General features: G+C 34.7%; 1 protein-coding gene across 2 annotated transcripts in view; it reads left to right on the plus strand.

The window, feature by feature from the left end:
• Positions 1 to 13,631, plus strand: part of Usp32 (Ubiquitin specific protease 32) — an 808,142-nt gene that overhangs the window by 171,146 nt on the left and 623,365 nt on the right. The gene's annotated exons all lie outside the window — the stretch shown is intronic.

Here is a 13,631-nt window from a genome sequence, read left to right on the forward strand (position 1 = left end):
ATGCCCCAACTACCTCCATTTCCTTTCATGTATCTGTTGCAACATGACTTTCTGGATTGTTCTGTGCCATAGTTCTTTGTTCTTTTGATATGTGTTTTGGCCAATATATTCCCAGTATCATTTGTAAACTCTGGATGTGACTGCAGCAGAAAAGAAGGTTTCAGGTTTTTGATACACAAATCATCACGAAATTCTGCCATGGAATTCAATCTTATCAATAGCAGAATTGCTCTAGTCGGCCTAAGAGGAAAACCACTCAATATCACCATCATACAGGTCTATACCCCAACCACAAGCCACGAGGACTCTGAAGTAGAGGAGTTTTATGGTCAACTTATTGCAACAATCACCGGAGCAAATAGAAAAGACCTTTTGATTGTTCAGGGCGATTGGAATGCCAAAATTGGAACAGACATCGGTAAGAATTTTCACCCATTTGTCAGACCGTATGGCTATGCCAATACAAATGAAAGAGGTTTTGAATTGATAAATTTTGTCTCACAAAATGAACTCGTCATTACTAACACTCTACTTCCCCATAAACCTTCCAGAAGATAGACATTGACTTCCCATGATGGTGAAACTCACAATTAAATCAACTTTATCCTTGTAAGCACAAAATTTTAAAACTCCATCAACCTCACAAGAACCAGATCATTTCCTGGAGTCAACATTGGCAGCGACCACAATATTGTCATCACAACTTTGAATATGAAAATGAGGGAAATATTACCTACAAAATCAACTCGTAAAAGATATAATTTAGAAAAATTAAAAGATCCGCAAATAAATACACTGTATAAATACAAATTAAAACAAATTTTTGACACAAGCTTCAAAAAATATAATAATATCGAATCTAAAACCAAATACTTCTTGCAAAAGAGAACTGAGACAGCTGAAGAAATTCTTGGATACAAAAGGAAAGTCAATAAACTATGGATAACCAAAAATATTTTGGACTTATGCAACGAAAGAAGAAATTTGAAATCTCATATTAATAGCAGTGATAATAGAGAAGAGGACAGTATAAAAATATTACCAAGATTATTAAAAAAAAAAAAGCAATCAAACATGCTAGAAACTTATGGATATTAGATGAATGCAAAAATATAGAAGAGGTCTTAAATAAAAAAAATAATCTTAAAAGTGCTTTTCAAATTATCAATAAGTTAACCAAACCTTTTACTGCAATTAATTGGAGCATAGAAGATGAAGATGGAACTTCTATCACAAATAACCAGAAAATAGTTGATAGATGGAAATGTTACGCAACCAAGCTTTTTCAAAAGGACCCTCAACTGATTGACGATATTTTGGATGGAATTTTGTTCGGAGGAAGGAGATTACCCGATATTAAAAGAAGTCATTGCAGCAGTTAGCTCCTCAAAAATAGGAAAATCACCAGGAATTGATGGTGTTACAATGGAACTAATACGCGAAGGAGGTGACATCATCATAGACACCTTTGCTAAATTTATTCTAGGATGTATGGAACACAGAGACTTGGCTGTCTGATTGGCAGACTTCTGTCCTTGTACCTATTCCTAAAAAGGGAAACAGCAATAAATGTATCAACTATAGAACAATAAGCCTTATTAGTCATCCAAGCAAAATTCTGTTTAAAATATTGTCAAGAATCGAAAAGAAAATAGAAAACATACTATCAGATGAACAAGCAAGTTTCCGGAAGTCCAGAAGTACAATCGACCATATTCTTACAATACACATACTAGGTGAAAAATACATAGAACATAACAAAATAATCCATCACAACTTTTTAGACCTTCATAAAGCTTTTGACTGAATATGGCACAAGGCATTATGGAAAATTTTAGAACATTATAGTATTGACAAAAAATCATTAGGATTATTAAATCTCTTTATTCCTCATCTGATATGAGAATTGAAATTAAAAATTATGGCAGTGAACTATTCCAGGCAGAATGGGGGGGGGGGGGGGTAAGACAGGTATGCATCTTGTCCCCTCTTCTTTTTAATTGTTTTCTGGAATATGTCATAGATGAAGCTGTTCATAAATATGACACTGGAATAGTAGTTGGTGGACTAAGAATAAATAACTTACGTTTTGCAGACGATATCGATCTTCTGGCAGAAAGAGAAGAAGAATTGCAAGAGATAACCAGCCGCGTTTTCGGAACATTAAAAAAATATGGATTATACATAAACCTACAAAAAACAAAAACAATGATAACCTCAAAATCAGACTTTGAACTCTTAAAGATACAAATTGGCAATAAACAAATTGAGAATGTAAACAAGTTCACTTATCTAGGAAGCACGTTGAGTTAAGATGGCCACTCAAAAACTGACATTAAATACTGAATTGCTAAGGCAACCGTAGCCCTACAGAAGTTAAAACTTTGTGGAGAGTTAACAGAATAGCAATCATAACCAGACTTAAAACTAATTGGCACCTTGGTGTATTCTATCCTCTTGTATGGTTGTGAGGCCTGGATTTTGTTGAGGGAAGATGAGAGGAGACTCCTGTCTTTTGAAATGAAAACTTTCAGAAGACTTTTGAGAATTACCTATACCCCTCATAAAACCAATGAAAATGTCCAAAAACTGATTGATTCAATAGATGGGAGAAAAAGGGAAAATATTCTGACAGTCATCAGAAGAAGACAGATGAAATGGTTCGGACATGTGGAGAGGGCTAATGGCATTCCAAAGCAAGTGCTAGAAGGAATCGTTCCGGGATCAAGGGTTAGGGGCCAACCTTGATTAAAATGGACAAATTCCTCCCTTTCTCAACTGACATCAAGAACAAAATACCAAGATGATTGAAGGAGGCTAACAAAGAATATCATCTACCAGCCATGAGTGACCCAATGGTCCATTTAGGAGTACGAGAGAGAAAGAAAGAAATCATTTGTAAACACTAGTTTAGGAAGACCTGGACATTATTATCTATATTTTTTGTTTAACATCCACGTTTTTGATCCATACATAAGTATTGCTCTTACATTTAAGTTAAATATTCTCGTTTTAGTTTTTATAGACAAATTCTTGTTTTTCCAAATATTTCTAAGTTGGTTGAAAGTTGAATAAGCCACTTGTTTCCTTCTATTTATATCTTCAGTAGTTCTTCCTTTTATTGATCCTATTGAGCCAAGGTATATAAACTATTATACTTCTTTAAGCGGTGTTTTTCTATTGTTTGTTTATTTTGCTTTGCATTTATTTTCGTCAACATTGTTTTATTTTTATTTATGCTAAGACCAACTTTTTTTTGGCTGTTTCTACTAGTGCTGTTGTTTTTTGTTCTATATGTTGGTGTTTCTGTGAAAGTAAACAAATATCATCTGGAAAATCTAGATTGTGGAGTTGGGTTTGAAGTAACCATTATAATTCTCTATTTCCATGGGATACTTTTCTCATCACCCAGTTTGTGATAATTAAAAACATAGTAAGGAGAATATACAACCTTGCATTACTCCTGTCTTTGTTTTAAGAGGTTCTGAGAGGGTATTTCCATGTATTACTGTAATTTCAAAATCTTCATATATTTTTTAAAATTATTCTTCTTATTTTTTTGGGAGTCCATAATGTCTATGTAGTTTCCATAGGGAAGATCTGTTTATACTGTCGAAAGCTTGTTCAAAATCAATAAAATTTAAATATAAGCTTGCTTGCCATTCCAATGATTGTTCTAAGATAATTTGTAAAGTAGCAATGTGGTCGGTACATGATCTATTGGCTCTAAATCCTGCCTGTTCTGGTCTTAGTTGTTCTATTTCTCCTCTGATTCTTTCTAATATTATCTTTGCTTGTATTTTACTTATAACACTCAGCAGTGTTATACCTCTCCAAATTTTGCATTCAGATAGGTTCCCCCTTTTTTTTTGGGTAATTTAACCAGTAATCCAGTATTCCATATTTTAAGCCACTCTTCTTTCCGCCATATTTCATTTAGTAAGGGATATAATATATATATCACCTGGACATACCAGGTGATATATTAGTATATCACCTGGTATGTTATCTGCTCTGGGTGCTTTACCTGTTTTGATTTGAGTTATTGCTTTTGTAAGTTCTATTTTTGTTATTTTGTTCAATTTTATATCCAATGATGCATTTTGTTCATTTAATTCTAGGCTCTGGTCACCATCAGCCATTTCTTGAAATTTCTCCGAGAAGAATTCTACCCATCTATTTTTCTGTTCTTTTTCATTTAATAATAGTTTTCCTTTATTGTATATGGGAACTATCCATTTATTTCTTTTTCCACTTAATTTCCTTGTAATATCACACAACTTTCTAGGGACGTTTGTATATGCAGCATCCTCTGTCTCTTGTGTTAGATTCTCTATGTATTTTCTTTTATCATTTCTTGTACTTCTTTTTATTTCTTTGTTAATTGCTCGATATCTTTCTGCTGGTTCTTGTTCAACACGTTTCCCAGTCTGTAACAGTTTCTCTTTTATTCTCTCTCTCTCCTTCCTCTATTTTTAATTTAGTGTGTTCTGATATCCATTCTTTGTCGGTATTAGTTCGAAATGCCAGTATTTTTTTCTGATATGCTTATTAGTATGTCTTTAATCTTTGTTCATTTTTCCTCTATGTTATCTCTCTTTAGTTTATCCCATTTATCCAGTAGAGTTGTTGGAAATTTATTTCTAATCTCTCTTTGTTTTATTTTTCTTTTGTTTGGTTTTTCTGTTCTAAACCTCTTCCTATTGTTCATTGTTTATTTTTAAATATTTTTACTTTTATAGTAGTGGTAAGGAGAAAGTGATCTGAATATTCCTTGACTACTCTTTTAACTCCAACATCCAGGAGTGATTTCCTCCAATTCCTTGTTATAAATATATGGTCTATTTGGGTCTGTCTTTCTATCTGGTGCTATCCATGTCCACTTATGTATTTTTTTATGTTGGGAGAGACTCCCTCCTATTACAAGCTAGTTGAACATACAAAAGTCTATAAGTAACTCTCCATTTTTCATTTATTTCTCCTTCTAGATACTTTCCCATAACAGTTTATTTATTAGTATTATCATTTCCGACCTTAGCATTAAAGTCTCAATTATAAGTTGCATATCTTTTTCATTTGTTGTTTCTATACTTCTCTGTAGCATGTTATAGAAATTATCCTTTTCTTCCTGGATCATGTTGTTTGTCGATGCATATATAGCAAGCATTGTAATGTTCTGCTTGCCATCTTTAAATCTAGAATTTAGTATTCTTTCTGATATTGGGTTCCACTCCAGTAGTGCACCATGAGCTTTCTTTGTCATTATTAGTGCAACTTCCTTTGTGTGGTCATTCATATTTTGTTTCCAGAGTAGATTAAGTAGTGACAAGAGTTTAATTTGATTTCTCCACTTCCTATCCATCTCTTTTCACTTAATCCCATTATTTCTAATCTGTATTTTTCTAGAACTCTCAAGACTTGGTATATTTTCCCAGTTTCAAACACTGTTCTAACATTCCAGCATCCCATTCTAAGCTTGTGTTTTGATTTTAGGATCCCCATAAATATCAGGTGGTGTAACATAAACAGGTTTTATTTTGTTAATGATTTCTTTTGGCCAAGAAGTAGCTATTTTTTTTTTTTTTTTTTGGAGATGTCACAGGGTTGCAGTCTATGATTTGGTAAGTGGAATTGTCATCCTGTATTTTTTAAAATATATTTTTTAATGTAATCCTCTTGATTCATGATAACAATAGCATTACCCTTATGCTTTAATAATAAGCACAATACAGTACATGCTGGTTAATTGGTCCACTGGTTAATCAGGGCAGCCCATTTATTGGGACAAGTCTAGAAGAACAAGAACAAAATGAGAAAATAACAAGAATTTGCTTTGTTTATTTGGATGCAATGCCATTTAATTGGGCCAGCCAGTAACCTCTACCACATGCAGTATCAGAAAAATTATGTAATATATTGCTTCAAAAATTTAGAAGATACGAAGTTAGAAAATGATGAAGATATCTACAATGCTGATGACACAGGGCTATTTTATTGTGCCACATTGATAGTTCCCTGTGTTATAAACATGCCCCACCATTTGGATCAAAGAAAGCAATGGATCTTGTAACAGTGTTATGGTGTTCATGTATGTCAGGAACTAGTAAACCAAAACTTAATTATTCTCAAAAGGGCCAGGTCTCAATTCTTTAAAGGGATTAGAATGGAGAGTTTGCAAAAATGTGTGGATGACATCTGATTTTATGAATTGGCTTATGAGTCGGGGCATTGAATTACAATGGAAACCAAGAAAACTTTTACTAGTTCTTAACAATTGCTAAGGACGTCAGCACAGAACTTAATCTTTTACAAGCATTGCAGTTTATGGTCTATTGTTGGTGAAGTAACAAGACCATTGGCCACTATTTTGTTCACTGTGGTTTTAAGCATTCAAATGTGGGTATGCCAGATATGCCCAGTAGCGAAAATAACATCCCATTAGACATGAGCCATATCAGAAACTGAAGAGTTGGATCTATTGATGATAGTTTACAATGCCATAATGAAAATGAAGATTTTGAGGATGAAATTGTGATGGAGATTGCAGCAAAACATCAGAGGACATTAGAAGAACAAAGTGATGAGGATGACAATCCCAAGCTTAAATGAGTGCCTATCCAGGTTGCTTGAAATAGAGTTGTAACTATTTAATGCAGGAAGGTAATGCTATATCTGCACTAGATACTGGTGCTAATTTTTCAGCTGGTAAAAAAAACAGATAAGCTACACGTGGTCAGCTCCTAGAACATCGTTAATTGCATGCTTTTAATATGTATTTAAATAAAATTATATTTTATAGCAAATATTTTACTTTAATTGAAGCAATTTTACTTTATCTATAAGCAGTAATTTGACTACTCAATAAACAAAAAACTTGTCTTTTATATACGTGCACTTTTTAAACTCCTTGCATGCAACTTCATGTAACTGGATGCTCTAATTACTCGAATTTCGGCCAAATTATGGTATTCTTAATTTAGTCAAATTAACTGGAATCCACCGTATTTTTATTCTTATATAACTTTTTTTTTTTTTTAAGTAGCTATTTCTTTCTATTTGGTAGTTCAATTTGGTTAGAATGCTTTCTACATCTAAACAAATGTTATTGGCTATTGAAGGTAGAAGAATGTCGATGCCCCATTCTTTGTTCATCATAATTTCTTGTTTTGGAACTTGCCTAGGTGTAATAGCAAAGTTATGGCCTTGACTGAGCTTCAGTGCCTATCACAATAAATTTATAATCACACAATCGTGGGGAATTTGCAGTCAGAGCATAGTACATTGGTGTTGTTGGAGGAGTTCAAATTTCTTAAAGTGTCTTGTACCCTTGTGATTTCTTTTTTTCCTGACACTGGAGATGTGATATAGGAAAGTCTATAGTTCAGAATTTAAAACATTAAATATTTCTTCACTGAACTTGAACAACTAACTAATGGTAAAGATATAGTAAGATATATATAAAGTCACAAAGACTTTATAATAATAATAGTCTAATATAGTCATAAAGTCGCAAAGATTTTCTATATGCCCCAACCATGCTAAATGGGGCATATAGAAAGAATGAAAAAAGATTGAGGAGTTAAAAACATATTTGAATGGGAACCATTAGAACAGAAGAAGAAAGGTAGACCAAAAAAAAAGAATTGATGATGTACAAAAAAGATCTTACAACTGTAAAAGTTAAGAATTGGAAGAATATTGCACAGAAAAGAAAAGAATGGCTAAAAATTGTTTTGCAAGTTAAAACTCATAAAGAGTTGTAAAGCTAGAAGAAGAAGAAATAGTTAATGTTAGACCTGTTATAGTGCTGTTTTATTTGGTAAGCTCTGTATAGTGAGCTGCAGCATTTTTTTTATGTAGAAGCACTAAACTTGCCCATCTGTAAATACGATATACCTTATCCAAATAAAACTTTTCTTTGAGTTTGAAAAAAAGCAGGAATTGTATAAGAATAATGGAATTCTTCAAACACTTAACATGCAGAGCTAGGGCTATTTGTTCTAATGATCCAGCTCTTTGCACAGAACTTGACTACAACTCCGACAAAATAGATAAAATATTACAGGACCCGCCTACTTTCCTCTCACCAACACACAAGAACAAAACACTACTATTCCTGTTCCACATATCCAAAGTATATCTGAAAAAATAGCTGAAGTACTAATAAAATATAACCTTCATACCACATGTCAAATTAACAACTTTGATCTGCTCTCCTAAGGACAATTTCCATTCTCTAGAATATCTTAGAGTGTATGTGAAGTTCCTTGTGACTGTGATTTAGCCTACTATGGAAAGGCATGAAGATTGATTAACATCTGCCTTTGAGAACATTAATACATTCACCACCATTATTATGGCAAGTCTGAACTGGCAGGATATGCTTTGGACACCTCTTTACTTCACTGTGATATAAAGAAGTTGTTACAGGTTAGAAAGATTATTTTTGAAGTCAACAATGGCTATGAAGCATTCTCCTAACTTTAACAAGTATGGCTGCATTAATCTGCCAAAAATTTGGTTGACTGTCATCCTAAGATCAACTCCGACACAATTGTAATATCTCATTTATATGACATTAGAGATGCTAAATTATACCTATGCATATTTTTTATCGATTACAATTTGAATTGTTTCAATTCCTCATTGTCACATGTAAACTGTAACATGTTGTTTGCTTTGGAAATCCAGCAAAATATAAGTCAGTTAATAAATATCTTTTTTATAATTTAGTTTTGTTGGTGTTGTAATACTGTTAAAATAAGTTGTGAATTGTGGGAATCATTGCAATTAGCTTACAAAAAAAAACATGTTTGGTAGTAATGCTTTATAAGCATTATCACCAGACAAAGAAAAATAGTCTTAGTGATTAATGAATGTTTATTTTCTTGATCATCTAACTAGAGTAATTATTTGGACAATAGATCAAGTGTTAACTAATAAATATTTATTAAACCTACTAGTTTCACCAAACCTTAGCTGTTGGCATCTTCAGGGTACATGCACTTAGGTTAAAAAACATTACGCAAATATGAATAACTGTAAAATTCTAACGATTATAGTTACAAACTAAAATAGCATTGAACGTGAGTGATACACGTATCGCATGTACATGATTAACTAGTTGTTGCTAAGGAACATTCTGTAGTTTGCATTGAAGTTCATTTCCTGTGTGTTAAGAGATCTAATTAGGGTTTTCCATATCTCTGAGAGTATTAAACGCTGGTTCCTGTTAAGGTTATCAACAGAGCGAGCGACTGTAGCTGCTTCATTAAACATTCGGGAGTGGTAGTCTTCTTCTATGTAAGGGGAACAGCTTTTATCCCACTCAATGACATGGTTAGTTATAGAAAAATGAGATGACAGGCCTGATATGTCTTGTCTGTTGTTTTTGACATAACCAATGTGCTCCTTCTATCTAATTTCGAGACTTCTTGATGTCTGCCCGATGTAACTTGAACCACATGAGCATGGAATATTGTAAACTCCAGCATATTTATAGAAAGGATGGTTATCTTTTGGAGATCTTAGTAGTTTATGAATTGTTTCTATAGGTTTGAATGTCACTCTTATTTTATTTTATTTTTGAAGAGACTAGCAAGCTTATTGGAGATGCCACTCACATACAGAATTGCGATAGTTTTAATATATTGAGTATCCTCTCGCTCTCTTTGTGGTGGTTCAGAGAAAAGGATTTTGTTGATGAGTCTTCATGGGTAGCCATTCAAGTACAGATTATTAGATATCAATGTTGACTCATCTTGAAGGTTCTTGTTATCTGGTGTGATGCGGACAGCTCTTTTCTTTAACACGTGTACTATGCTGAGTTTGTGAGAAATATGGTGAGAGGAGCTGAAATGTAGATAGCGACCTGTATTTGTAGGTTTCCTGTAAACTGATAGGTTTATATGGCCATTAATTTGCTTCTTAATTAAGATGTCTAAGAACAGCAGTTGTTTGTCTCTTTCAGGTTCCAGAGTAAATTTAATAGAATAATGAAAGGAGTTGATCTTATTGAGGAAGTCAAGTAGGTCAACCTTGTTGTGGTTCCATACAGTGAAGATGTCATCCACATATCTCCACCAAATTGTTTGTTTAGGAATTATTTGAGATAGGATTTTATTTTCAAGGTGTTCCATAAATAGGTCAGCACAAGAAGGTGAAAGTGGACTGCCCGTTGCCAAGCCAGTTAATTGTTGGTAAATCGTATTCTTCCAAGAAAAATAGTTTGAATTTAGTCAATGATCGTACAGTGAGGTTATATCTTGTAGAAACAAGGTACCTAGGATGCTGATGACCTCCACCATAATCTAAAAAGGAACAAAGACATCATAATACTTAAGGCAGGTAAAGGCAACAGTGCTGTCATACTGAACACCAAGGATTATGAGGATAAAGTAAACAATCTACTATAGGACTTGTCTGTTTACCGTATTTTAATGAAAGATCCTACATTAAAAAACCACAATGATACAAAAGAATTACTACGCAATATGTCCAGCTGGCCAACAGATCTGATTAAAAAACTAAAATCCATGCACCCTTTAACTCCAAGACACTATGGTGTTCCAAAAGTGCACAAAGATGGGATTCCTTTATGCCTTATTGTGGATGGAATCAACTCACCTTCCTACTTATTGTCCAAACATCTCTCCAGACTCCTACAACAACATATCCATAACTCAGAGAGTTACACCAGAAACTCACAACATTTTGTGGAAAAATTAAAAAACATTACCATATCAGAAAATGATCTTCTAGCTAGCCTAGATGTCACCTCTCTTTTTACAAACGTTCCCGTGGTGGAGGTCATCAGCATCCTAGGTACCTTGTTCCCAGAAGATATAACCTCACTGTACGATCATTGCCTAAATTAAAACTATTTTTCTTGGAAGAATACGATTTACCAACAATTAACTGGCTTGGCAATGGGCAGTCCACTTTCACCTTCTTGTGCTGACCTATTTATGGAACACCTTGAAAATAAAATCCTATCTCAAATAATTCCTAAACCAACAATTTGGTGGAGATATGTGGATGACATCTTCATTGTATGTAACCACAACAAGGATGACCTACTTGACTTCCTCAATAAGATCAACTCCTTTCATCATTCTGTTAAATTTACTCTGGAACTTGAAAGAGACAAACAACTGCTGTTCTTAGACATCTTAATTAAGAAGCAAATTAATGGCCATATAAACCAATCAGTTTACAGGAAACCTTCAAATACAGGTCACTATCTACATTTCAGCTCCTTTTACCATATTTCTCACAAACTCAGCGTAGTACACGGGTTAAAGAAAAGAGCTGTCCGCATCACAACAGATAACAAGAACTTTCAAGATGAGTTAACATTGATATCTAATAATCTGTACTTGAACGGCTACCCACGAAGACTCACCAACAAAATCCTTTTCTTTGACCCACCACAAAGAGAGCGAGAGGATACTCAATATATCAAAACCATCGCAATTCTGTTATGTGAGTGGCATCTCCAACAAGCTCGCTAGTCTCTTCAAACCACACAAAATAAGAGTGACATTCAAACCTATAGAAACTACTAAGATCTCCAAAAGATAACCATCCTTTCTATAAATATGCTGGAGTTTACAATATTCCATGCTCATGTGGTTCAAATTACATCAGGCAGACATCAAGAAGCCTCGAAATTAGACAGAAGGAGCACATTGGTTACGTCAAAAACAACAGACAAGACATATCAGGCATGTCATTGAGTGGGATAAAAGCTGTTCCCCTTACATAGAAGAAGACTACCACTCCCGAATGTTTAAAGAAGTAGCTACATTCGCTCGCTCTGTTGATAACCTTAACAGGAACCAGGGTTTAATACTCTCAGAGATATGGAAAACCCTAATTAGATCTCTTAACACACAGGAAATGAACTTCAATGCAAACTACAGAATGTTCCTTAGCAACAACTAGTTAATCATGTACATACGATACATGTATCACTCACGTTCAATGCTATTTTAGTTTGTAACTATAATCGTTAGAATTTTACAGTTATTCATATTTGCGTAATGTTTTTTAACCTAAGTGCTTGTACCCTGAAGATGCCAACAGCTAAGGTTTGGTGAAACTAGTAGGTTTAATAAATATTTATTAGTTAACACTTGATCTATTGTCCAAATAATTACTCTAGTCTTAGTGATTATTGTTCATAGTGCTATCTTCGTACCAGAATACAGTGTATACAGAGGATTTGAAACACTTGAGTATTATTATTATTTCGTGACACCTCCAAGGAGTCCAATGACTCATTGAGGGAGGGCACCTACAACTCTCCATCTCCACCACTTATTCCAACAACTACTACACTGAAATGCTATTGCAATCATCATCATCTACACCACCACTAGGATTTTTTTGTTTGTAAATTGTGTATATTCTGAAGGCTGATTTGCCTGTATGCAGGATGAAAAACCCAAGTTTCTGGGAGAAAAAGCCCTGCTATCTCTGTATGAGATCAGCTAACCTACCTTCAATTGAAAAAAAACCCATATATGAAGATTCCTTCCATCATGATGAGAATCAAACTTAGGCCTTTTCCAATCGAAGGGCACAACATACCATCATTCTTCCAATTGTGCTACAGAAGCGTTTTGAACATATTAAAAAGAATATATAAAAAGAATAATACATTCACTGGACAAAACATTAGAGGTACCTACCTAATAGCTTGTCAGTCTTCCTCTAGCACAATTAACAGCCTGTACTCACCAAGGCATTGACTCCACCAGATGCCAGAGGTAATTCCAGCCATGCCTGTTGCAGCATTGTCCACAACAGTACCTTAGATGTCGGTCCCAAATACATGGATATGATGTCTCGCTCTATGGCATTTCAGAGGGATTCGATCATACCTGGGGACCTTAGAGACCACTGGATGGTCTTCAACTCAGATGAGTGTTTCTCAAGTCATGTCTGGGTAGTTGAGGCCAGTGGGCTACACATTGTTCTGCTGAAACAGGCCATATGCTCCAGGATATGCGAAGGATGTTAAAGTGTTTAGGTGATCAGTCAGCACATTCTGGTAGCTCGCAGGATTTAAGGACCTCTCAAGACACTTTAAGGGACCTAATATGTCACATGAAAAGGCTCCTCAAACCATTACACAGCCACCACGTTCTTGAACAGAGCTGACCTGGGACAACGAAGCCATGGCCTTATGCTGTCAACGCCACACCTGCATCTTCCCATCATCTCAGTACAACTGATAATGAGATTCATTAGACCACACAACTCTGGTTCACTCTGCAGAAGTCCAGTTTTGATGGTCCCGACACTAGGCAAGCCGCACTGTCAGATGATGAGCTGTTAACAGTATTCAATTAGGGTGCTGGCTCCCATAGCCCATGGTATGTAGGGTATGCCATATCGTTCGCTTGCTGATGCTGCTTGGACCTCCGACATTGAAACTAGATGCGATTTGTGCTGTAGTTGCCCTGCAGTTGGTCTGTATGAGCCTGGACAGAGTACTTTGACCTCGGTTATCAAATATGTGTGGTTGGCCACCACTTGCTTGCTAGGTGCTGGTACATCTATTGATTCACTTTCTTCCCAAAAAATTTTCAGCCCATCCTTAAAACCTGGGTTTTAAAATTGGC

Source organism: Typopeltis vanoorti, chromosome 24, assembly GCF_054136105.1.
Source record: "Typopeltis vanoorti isolate ZY-2024b chromosome 24, IOZ_Tvanoo_1.0, whole genome shotgun sequence".
Lineage (NCBI taxonomy): Eukaryota > Metazoa > Arthropoda > Arachnida > Uropygi > Thelyphonidae > Typopeltis > Typopeltis vanoorti.